We start from the raw sequence: 12,500 nt of genomic DNA on the forward strand, positions 1-12,500 counted from the left end.
CAGTGTCTCCTGCGACCTGTAGGGTAATTAGAAATTGACGTGTGTCTGGTTTTGTGCCAAATTTCCCCATTTGTTTTCAACTGTTTTTGATGCGTCAAATTCGTGGGTCATCACGCGTGCAGAGGATGCTATACTTTGTGATGAGAGACTCCCTAAGGTGGGAATGTCCTTGCTGACGGTACGGAATTGCAGACCAACGTTATGGAACTAGAGATTCGAAAATACAATGTAAACAGACAATAATGATAACAAAAATTATAATAGTTATGATAATGATAACAATAATGTTATCTATTTATTGGGCACCCATTAAGGGAGAAGGTACTACCTGATAAAAAAGTCAGTTAATTCATAGTTTAATGTAATAATAATGATAATGATAATAATAATAATACTAATAGTAATGATAATGATGATGATATTGATGATAATAATTACTACCCCTGGCGGTAAATCGCAAACACGGGAAAGGAAAAAGTAAAAGAAAGAAATAGTAGTAGGAAAATGAATAATAATTACTGGTAATAATAATAATAATAATAGTAACAATAATAATAATAATAATAATAATAGTAATAATAATAATAATAATAATGATAATTTGAAAGGTCTTTCTTTTAAAAACACCTTAGAAAATATTGAAGCCAACACTACGTCAACACTCCCTCAGTGTACTTCAGAAAACATGACAGTGTTCAAGATGACAGTGTTCAAGATGACAAGTGTTCAAGATGACAGTGTTCAAGATGACAAGTGTTCAAGATGACAAGTCTTCAAGATGACAATGTTCAATATGACAAGTGTTCAAGATGACAGTGTTCAATACGACAATGTTCAAGATGACAAGTGTCCAAGATGGCAAGTGTTCAAGATGACAGTGTTCAAGATGACAGTGTTCAAGATGACAGTGTTCAAGATGACAAGGGTTCAAGATGACAAGGGTTCAAGATGACAAGGGTTCAAGATGACAGTGTTCGAGATGACAGTGTTCAAGATGACAGCGTCCAAGATGAGAGTGATCAAGATGACAGTGTTCAAGATAACAAGTGTTCAAGATGAGAGTGATCAAGATGACAGTGTCCAAGATGACAAGTGTTCAAGATGACAATGTTCAAGTTGACAGTGTCCAAGATGACAAGTGTTGAAGATGACAGTGTTCAAGATGACAGTGTTCAAGATGACAAGTGTTCAAGATGACAATGTTCAAGATGACAGTGTTCAATACGATAATGTTCAAGATGACAAGTGTCCAAGATGGCAAGTGTTCAAGATGACAGTGTTCAAGATGACAAGTGATCAAGATGACAAGTGTTCAACATGACAGTGTTCAAGATGACAAGTGTTCAAATTGACAGTGTTCAAGTTGACAGTGTTCAAGATGACAAGTGTTCAAGATGGCAGTGTTCAAGATGACAAGTGTTCAAGATGACAGTGTTCAAGATGACAAGTGTTCAAGATGACAGTGTTCAAGATGTCAGTGTTCAAGATGACAAGTGTTCAAGATGACAGTGTTCAAGATGACAAGTGTTCAAGATGACAAGTGTTCAAGATGGCAGTGTTCAAGATGACAAGTGTTCAAGATGACAGTGTTCAAGTTGACAGTGTTCAAGATGACAAGTGTTCAAGATGGCAGTGTTCAAGATGACAAGTGTTCAAGATGACAAGTGTTCAAATTGACAGTGTTCAAGTTGACAGTGTTCAAGATGACAAGTGTTCAAGATGGCAGTGTTCAAGATGACAAGTGTTCAAGATAACAGTGTTCAAGATAACAGTGTTCAAGATGACAAGTGTTCAAGATGACAGTGTTCAAGTTGACAGTGTTCAAGATGACAAGTGTTCAAGATGGCAGTGTTCAAGATGACAAGTGTTCAAGATGACAAGTGTTCAAGATGACAAGTGTTCAAATTGACAGTGTTCAAGTTGACAGTGTTCAAGATGACAAGTGTTCAAGATGACCAGTGTTCAAGATGACAAGTGTTCAAGATAAGTGTTCAAGTTGACAGTGTTCAAGATGACAGAGTTCAAGATGACAAAGAATATGAAAAAAAAAATGATAGAATAATCTATTTGATAGATCAGGTCGTGTGATACCAGTTCCTGTTAAGTATTGGATAGAAAGATTAAAATAAGACAGAAATGAGACCGCAATCATGAAAATAAATAGAAATATTTTGGAACATCACAGACACAATTTGTTCCCTCCCTGTGTAGTTTAATAATAATAATAATAATAATAATAATAATAATAATAATAATAATAATAATATTTATAATTATGATGATAATAGCAGTAGTAGCAGTATAAACATAATAATTGTAATGATAATAAAGATAGAAAATAGCATAATATGATACTAGTAGTTTAGTAGTAATAAGAAAAAAACTATTTGTAACCATAATAATAATAATGATCATAACAATAATATGATGATTATACAAAAATGATGATAGTAGTAGTGATAATAATCATAATAATAATATTATAGTAACAATAATAATGATAATGATAATAATAATAATAACAATAATAATAATAATAATAATAATAATAATAATAAAAATGATTATACAAAATAATGATAGTTGTAGCAATAATCATAATAATAATACTGATAGTAGTAGTAGTAGTAGTAGTAATAATGATAATAATGATAAAAATGATAAAAATAATATAATAATAACAAAAGGATAATCATATATAAATAATGGTAACAGCAGTAGTAGTAATAATAATAATAATAATAATAATAATAATGATAGTAGTAGTAGCAGTAGTAGTAGTAATAATAATAATAATGATAAAAAGAATATAATAATAATAACAAAAGGATGATTATATATAAATAATGGTAACAGCAGTAGTAGTAATAATAATACTAATAATCATAATAATAATAATGACAGTAGTAGTAGTAGTAGTAGTAATAATGATAATGATAATATAAGATTCACTTGGATGACAAAACATGATGATAATATTACATGTGGGAGGCAGTAGCGGGCCGCTAACCCCCGCTCTCTTGTGCCCCAGCGCCGCCGCCAACCCAACAATTCATGACTAATTTTCGAGGTTATGAGTTGTTTCGTATTTAGAAAAAGACATGAGGGAGGAGAGGTGAGAGGAGGGAGAGCAGGGAACAGGTTGGTGGTGGGAGAGGTCGGCTCCCAGCGCGCCGGGCTGGCGGCAGCGTCGGGCCAGCGATGGTGAGGGTTGGCTCTGGTGTCCATGGCCGCCGACCCATCAGGCCACACATACAGGGTTCGAACCCTACCATCTCCCCTCCCGCTAACCTTTGACCTTACACCTATACCCGCGACTTGACCTGCCACATGACCCTTGAAACATTATATATCCGTCTGATCATAGAATAACTTCTTTCATCGCAGTCCCACCCTTATATATATATATATATATATATATATATATATATATATATATATATATATATATATATATATCTTTCTTTTTTTCTTTCAAACTATTCGCCATTTCCCGCGTTAGCGAGGTAGCGTTCAGAACAGAGGACTGAGCCTTTGAGGGAATATCCTCACCTGGCCCCCTTCTCTGTTCCTTCTCTTGGAAAATTAAAAAAAAAAAATAATGAGAGGGGAGGATTTCCAGCCCCCCGCTCCCTCCCCTTTTAGTCGCCTTCTACGACACGCAGGGAATACGTGGGAAGTATTCCTTCTCCCCTATCCCCAGGGATAATATATATATGTATATGTATATATATATATATATATATATATATATATATATATATATATATATATATATATATATATGTGTGTGTGTGTGTGTGTGTGTGTGTGTGTGTAATTACGTATTCGATACTGTTACATGTAGCACCATTCACATATATCACTCCTTCCTCCTATACAGATCAAATGTTCTCATAAAACCCCATGTAACTCATAACCATGTTCCTCCCTCCGCACACCTCCGCATCCTCCTCATCATGCCGACCCTGACTCACAACCCCATCCCTCCAACACAACCCCATCCCTCCAACACAACCCAGGCTCAACAACACAACCCCCATCTCTCCAACACAACCCAGATCCAACAACACAACCCCCATCTCTCCAACACAGTATTTCCTCAAGTGCTCCTTACTTCCCAGTGGAATTCCACACATTAGCGTCACCTTACTATGGTCATACCTTCACAACACTGATCCCTTCATCACAACCCTGATCCCTTCATCACAATCCTGACCCCTCCATCACAACCCTGACTTTCCCTCATACCTGTAACCTTTCCTCACACCCTTGACCCTCCCTCACAGGCCCTGACCTTCACTCACACCCTTGACACACCCTCACAACCTTGACCTCCTTGACAAACACAAACCTTCCTCACAACCCTAATACTCCCTTTCATTCCTGATCATTCCTCATAACTTGAAACTTCCCTCACAAGTCTTTTCTTCTTTCACAACCAGGAATTTCCCTCACAACCCAGACCTACCCTCACACCTCGAAGTTTTTCCTCAAACCTGACCCTAACTCTACACGCTGGACTTTACCCCTTATAACCCTGGCCCTCCCTCACAACCTGGAGTCTCTCTCACAACCCCGAGACTATCACACAACCCTTCCCTCAACAACAACAAAAAAACACATACCTTTATCACACCTTGTATGGTGGTGGTGTCTGCCAGTCACACAAAACCCACAACTACCCACTGCAACACCCACACCCACCCACCGCCCTCCACAACTGCCCCCACATCCACCCACCGCCCAGTACAACTGCCCCCACACCCACCCACCGCCCTCCACAACTGCCCCCCACACTCACACTTGAGGGCTGATCCCCATGGCAGCAGGTGGAGGGGCATCACATTCGTCTTCCTCACACGATAGTGAGAACCAATCCTTGTCACGACCCTGTACAACGTCCTTACCATGCGCGACAAACGTAAATGAAAAGCAATTTACGAATCACTTACAAATTTACAAGCTTCAGGAGGAGGGTGCAGGGGGCGGAGGGGAATGGATGTCGGAGGGGCAGGCGGCGTTTCAGTAGACCTGATATGCAATCTCCCCAGCACATCCTCCCAGCGGTCACTAAACACCCCAGAACCACTTATGAAGGTCAATAGATTCCTCCCCCCCTATTGCCGCTCCCCACCTGGGGTGCGTGTGTGTGGGGAGGGGAGAGGTGAGGGGTGCAAGACACTTGTATGGTCCTCCCCCACCCTGGTAAGAGGCGGGTTATCTCCCCCACTCCCTCTCCCCTCCTCTCCCCACTGCTACACTCATATGGTTGCCGGGGTGGGGGAAGGTGGGGGACTCAAGGGTAAGGGAGGGAAGGAGTTAAAGTATCATGGTATATATATATATATATATATATATATATATATATATATATATATATATATATATATATATATATATATATAAATTTATTTTTTCATACATATTTGCCATTTCCCGTGTTAGCGAGGTAGCGTGTGTCAGTCTGTATGTACCCTGTCTGTCCATGATGTTGATCGCTTCCATTACCGTCTACAGTTACTAGGAATCCAACTTGCGTTTATTTGATCACACGTCTCTGTTGACCGCCTCCCATCCCTCGTACAACATATTGTCATTAACTCGAGTGTATGAAATTATCTTAGTAAAACGACCCTCCCGGGGGTGTTTGCATATGTGCGATGGTTGACGATCTCGTAGGTACAAGGAAGAGATGTAAGTCTTACGTGTGTGTGTGTGTGTGTGTGTGTGTGTGTGTGTGTACTGTGGTTATAATGGGTTGGGTTTATCGAAGTCATGACACCTCACGCCACGCTCCCCCTCCCCCCACACTTCACTTCCCCCCCTAACACCTCACCACTCAAGTCTCTCCTATCCTCCTCCTCCCGATGTGCCTATCCACTGTTTCCATCCCTCAGCTCCACAGATGAGGGGTTAGGCTACCATGCGCCGGCCGGGTGATTTTGGACCTCAAGGTCCACGCATCGCCATGAGGGTCAAGAGGCTGGTTGTAGTTGTGACGGAAATGCGGTTGTGATCATGCCAACAGGTAGCTGGTTGTATGTATGTCTATGGACGTCAGTAATGCTCCCTACTTGACGTCCATTTACGAAGAGACAAGAGAAATGATGATAATTAGGCTAATACTAATAATTAGGCTAATACTAATGATAATTAGACTAATACTAATAATGATTAAGCTAATACTAATGATAATTAGGGAAGTACTATAACATTTGAATGGCATGATAATTTGGTAATGTGATATTTGACTTCCATGACGTCATAAACCAGTCACTCCTCCCTTGATGGCTGGCATGAGAAAATATTATTGAATTAATTACAAGTGAATTCCTTTGCAATTAGAGGCAGTGTTATGCACAGAATGTATGGCCCCTCGCACGACAGTACGACCCTTGGGAATGATGAAAGCCTTGTCTCTGATCTGACCCTTTAGTGTCAGGTCAAACGCCAGGCTATCATACCCAAGGGTCGTACCAACGTGCTCAAGGGTCGTACCAACGTCCTCAAGGGTCGTACCGTCGTGCTCAAGGGTCGTGACCTCATGCGCAAGAGGTTAAACCCAACCAGCATAAACTTGAAATCAAATTCAAGGTGGCGTAGGGGGTCACTTTATCCATATATATATATATATATATATATATATATATATATTATCCCTGGGGATAGGGGAGAAGGGATACTTCCCACGTATTCCCTGCGTGTCGTAGAAGGCGACTAAAAGGGAAGGGAGCGGGGGTGCTGGAAATCCTCCCCTCTCGTTTCTGATTTTCCAAAAGAGGGAACAGAGAAGGGGGCCAAGTGAGGATTTCCCTCAAAGGCTCAATCCTCTGGTCTTAACGCTACCTCGCTAACACGGGAGATGGCGAATAGTATGAAAAAAAAATTATATATATATATATATATATATATATATATATATAATGACAGATTTACGTAAGAGCACCGGGGATCCGAACCCTACTCAAATACCACGCAACAGGCCGTTGCCCTGACCACTGAACCACGAGGCGACAATAGTGTCCCGGCCTCCAACACGTTAGGCCAGGGTTCGAATCCCTCGCACCCATAGGTAAATCATCATTATCTATTCTGCTTTCCCTCCTGCCTGCCAGCACGCTCGAGCCAGCACACGGGACACCTCGCCTCATTGTACTGGTAGTGAGTCAGTCTTTAATCGTGAGATGAGGCGAGGTGAAGGAGTCCAGGACTCGCTCTTCTCATTTTTACGCCGAAAATGTAAACTTCCCTTAGTGCTGGATTCTCATACATTCGTCATACGCCAAGCCCTCATAAGCCTTAATATACTGGGTCTTTATATGCCCCTCATATCCCGATTCCTCATACTCTGATACCTCCCACCCTCCCTGCCTCCCATCTCTTGCGTCTCTCCCTCATGCAAAAATGAGTTGACAAGCCATAAGAATTCTATGTTTACTGCCAGCAGTCGCCACTCCAGCCTGAGATACACTGTCCAAATGCGTATAATTCCATCATAAAATACAGCGCTGTATCGTAAGCTACAGCGCTACTGAGTAATAAAGTAGCTGATGTATTAGGGGTTTGGTCTGCATAATGAAGGTAAAAAATACAGTAGGTAACCCCAGTTATGTATCGGCACTACCCATGTGATGAAGGGCTGAGTCTCTGGGTATGGTGAGGGTACAGGGAGTGGATATGTTGTGGGTACAGGAGGGAAGGTGTGCTCGTGGGTACAGAGAGTGGGTATGTGTGGAGTATATATTTGTGGGTACAGAAAGAGGATATATCAGAGTACATATTTAGATATAGAGAGGAGGTATGTTTAGGTTTGTCTTACATTGATGGTCAAAGGAGTGTCTGGAAAAGTATATTAGTGAAAGATATGCTACGATGTAAAGACGAAATAATTGAAGAGTATCTCTGGGTATGCTGGCACCTCTCGGGTATTGCTCGAGTATATCTGGGTATGCTGACATTCGGGGTAGTATTGGAGCATATCAGGGTTGGGGAGGCACATGTTATGTCAGAGGATGTAGAAGGTGTGTGGATATGTCACAGATATGCTAATATACAGAGGTTATATCTCAGATATGATGATATATAGGTTAAGGTTATCATACATGAGTGATGTACAACAGACTAAAGTATGATGATGTGTGTAAATTTCTTGGATCATCACAAGACAGGTATGACTGAGGTCTGATGCTCCTGTGGGCGTAAAACACTGAGTATGATGGGATGATGTATGGATGAAAAGATGTGTTTTATTATCCCTGGGGACAGGGGAGAAAGAATACTTCCCACGTATTCCCTGCGTGTTGTAGAAGGCGACTAAAAGGGGAAGGAGCGGGGGGCTGGAAATCCTCCCCTCTCGTTGTTTACTTTTCCAAAAAAAAAAAAAAAGGAACAGAGAAGAAGGCCAAGTGACGATATCCCCTCTAAGGCTCAGTCATCTGTTCTTAACGCTACCTCGCTAGCGCGGGAAATGGCGCATATGTAAAAAAAAAAAAAAAATATATATATATATATATATATATATATATATATATATATATATATATATATATATATATATATATAAGTCGATTATGATATATATATGTATATATATATATATATATATATATATATATATATATATATATATATATATATATATATATATATATATATACATATATATATATATACACACAAGTCGATTATATATATTGTTAGGGGTAGCAGGACTCTCGCGGGTGGACACCAGCACTGTAGGGACATGTTGAGTACGTGCCTCAGCTGACACATTCTAAGATGAAATATAAAAAGATGTACAAATGTGTACATCATATAACTATGTGTTGTACAAAACAGTATTATATATATATATATATATATATATATATATATATATATATATATATATATATATATATATGATTTCTTTTTTCTTTCAATTTCGTTCGCTGTTACCCGCGTTAACAAAGTAGCACCAGGACATGACGAGAAAAACGAATCTTTCCCATATACCCAGCCTCTAGCGGTCATATATATATATATATATATATATATATATATATATATATATATATATATATATATATATATAACCGTGGTTTTGTTTCAAGTATAAGAAAAAAAATGAAATAATTTGCACATATGGAGACGATAAGTGAGGAGCGGGTGAGTAAGAGGATGTGTGTATCCGAGGAGGAGGGAACAAAAAAAAAAAAAAAATCGGAGGCCGAACTGGCGATGGAAGGAAGGATGGAGTGAAAGGTTTTTTGAGTGATTGGGGTCAGAATATGCAAAAGGGTACGAGGCGTGCACGGGATAGAGTAAATTGGGGCAGTATGGTATACAAGGGATGACATGCAGTCAGTGGGCTCAACCATACATATGAAACAGTCAAGAAAAACCGAGGAAAGGTCTGTGGGGCTTGGCTCCAGTTTTGGTGGACGCTATGCGACCATCAGGAAATTGGAAGTGAACACATACGGGCTATTCGACGTCTTCTGGCGATAGCTTGCTATGTGAAAAACAGCAAACAAATTTGATATACCTACTTAATTGCTTCTTACCCCAGGAAGTTGGCCACGTCCACCAGTGGGGACTACAGGCCGTAAAGTGTTGTGATGTGTGTTCGGAGTCTTCTCTATGGTAGGTGGATCGTGAGCATGAAGGGTTCTGCAATACGTTGAACCGATGCTTGTAACGTCGTAGTGTTGGATGATATTCAGAGCGTAAGCGGGAGAGTGTGACTCGTGTTTGTCTGGGGAGTGTGGTTTCTGATGGGTGAATGGCTGGTGAGTTGGAGTTTAAGATCTGAGTTGTGAGGTCGGTTGTTCAGCGCTTGTCGAATTATTCTATTGAGTATGTATGTTGTTAATGGTATACGTGTTGGAGGGGGTGATGTGTGAGTTGAGGTTACTGAAGCGTATGGTAGGGATAAGCTTTTTATTTCCACTTAGGGATTTGCAGCAAGCTATAAAGCGGTTTGGTAAGTGATCTCACACAAAACTGAGCGCCGAGCATATTAAGGTGGGACTGTGCTGGTTGGATTTTTTTCATTATGAACGTGTGGAGTGTTAGTGATTGCCAGGCGGCCCAGTGATTGTTCTGAGTGCACTATTTTGTGTGGCTCATGGCTTTGTTACATTTGCTTTTTTTTTTTGAGGATGAAAGACCAGATTGGTGAGGCATACTTTAATGCGGAGGGGATGAATTGTCTGTAGAGGATATTGAGGGATTCTTTTTCTTATCCAAATCTCGTGCTAGCAAGAGTTCTGATTGCATTCACTTTGCGTGTTGATATTATTGATGTGGTGTGTGATTATCATGTGTGTGTCGTACGTGACGCCTGGAATGGTTGGTGTTTTGTCCAGTGGGAATAATTGTTCACTCAAGGTGACCAGAGGGTCCTGAAAACTTCCGTGGAGACGCAGACATTCTGTTATTGGTGAGCCGTTGTTCCAATTGTGTAATGCTGCGTGTTTGATATTGCTACTATGGTGTTACGGTGTTGTGCTGATGCGATGGTGAGGTCGCGGGCATACAAAAAGGTCTTTATGTTGAGGATTTGCCTGAGGTCATGTTAGATCGTATAAGAAAAGACTTGAAGACAGAACAGCTCCTTGGAAAACTCACTGTAGAATGTATTTCAGATGTGACACCGTTGTATATGAATCTGCCAATGTGCCCGGCTATAATGTTGACAAACCACTTTTTGTAATTATTATGGAAAAGTTTAATTTTTTTTTTCTTGAGTAAGGATGTGTCGGAAGCAGCGTCACATGCTTTGCTGATGTGTATTGGCACTAGTAATGTGCGGGAGGGGGGCTGTGATCGATTAAACCAATCTAGGTAATGTTTTGTGTGAGGTTAGTTTGTTGTGTGGTGGAAGTGTGTTTGTGTGTGAAGCCATGTTTTGTGGGTTAGATGGGATGTGTGGCTTGATTCTGTTGTCGATCAGTTTTTCACGAAGTCTGGATACTGAGAACAGATCGGGCGGTAGGAGGAGGGGTTGGGAGGCTTGAAGAGGTTAGAGGATTGGTATGATGCTGGCAAGTTTCCAGATGTTGGGGAAATTGGCTGTGTATCCAAAAGTACTTGAAGATTTCTACAAGTGCTTGGATTGCAAACGGGCCATTGTGTTTTACGTGAAGGTTCCATATGGTGTTAAGGCCTGTAGTAGGAAAGATCTTTTAAGGTTTTGATTGCGTTTCTTGTATCAGTGGGAGTGACAGATGGCTGGACAGTTATTTCTGAAGGTAATTTGTGTAGGTTTCTCATGACTTTTTTGTTTAGGGGTGAGGTTGGTATGTGGCTGAATATATATAAATATATATATATATATATATATATATATATATATATATATATATATATATATATATATATATATATATATATATCTTATTCACTATACTTAAACGCCATCTCCTGCGTTAGCGGGTTAGCGCAAGGAAACAGACGAGGAATGGCTCAACCCAACCACATACACATGTATATACACAAACGCCCATACATGAACATATACATTTCAACGTATACATACGTATACATATACAGACAGATACATATAAACACATGTACATATCCATACTTGCTGCCTTCATCCATTCCCGTCGCCAACCCGCCACACACGAAATAGCATTTACGAGGCAGCGTCAGGAACAGACAAAAAAGACCACATTCGTTCACACTCAGTCTCTTGCTGTCATGTGTAATGCACCGAAACCACAGCTCCCTATCCACCTCCAGGCCCCACAGATCTTTTCATGGTTTACCCCTGACGCTTCACATGCCTTGCTTCAATCCACTGACAACACATCGACCCCGGTATATATATATATATATATATATATATATATATATATATATATATATATACAGAGGCCCAGTCCTCTGTTCTTAACGCTACCTTGCTGACGCGGGAAATGGCGAATAGTTTGAAAGAAGATATATATATATATATATATATATATATATATATATATATATATATATATATATATATATATATATGGGTGCTACTGAACACAGTCAGCGAGTGGTTACATCAGGAGCACACAGGCACCATAGGCGAGGTTGTATCATCACCAGCCTAAAAAACTTCCCATTCCAGTCCATCCTTTCCAGCGCAGACTTGATGCTGTAGGAGCCCCATAAAAGGGCTCCTGGGGCTATGTATATATATATATATATATATATATATATATATATATATATATATATATACACACGAAAAAATTGCATATGAACGCGCACCTTCATAGAACATACAAACCTCCAACATCATGGTCAGTGGACGAAAAGGAGTACAGCGAAGTCGAGGTGTCTTCTAGTCTTAAAGACACTCACCTTACCCTGCTTCCGTCTAGTGTGTGTGTGTGTGTGTGTGTGTGTGTGTGTGTGTGTGTGTGTGTGTGTGTGTGTGTAATTACCATTAATGTGTTACGGGGAGAGAGTTTTACACTTGTGCTGCTCCGTCTCTTAACCTTGTATTATGTCTTCTTTGTACGCACACACAC

General features: G+C 40.0%; 1 protein-coding gene across 8 annotated transcripts in view; it reads right to left on the reverse strand.

The window, feature by feature from the left end:
- LOC139762341 (dachshund homolog 1-like) overlaps positions 1-12,500 on the reverse strand; it is a 223,882-nt gene that overhangs the window by 203,400 nt on the left and 7,982 nt on the right. The gene's annotated exons all lie outside the window — the stretch shown is intronic.

The sequence above is a fragment of the Panulirus ornatus genome, chromosome 43 (genome assembly GCF_036320965.1).
Source record: "Panulirus ornatus isolate Po-2019 chromosome 43, ASM3632096v1, whole genome shotgun sequence".
NCBI lineage: Eukaryota > Metazoa > Arthropoda > Malacostraca > Decapoda > Palinuridae > Panulirus > Panulirus ornatus.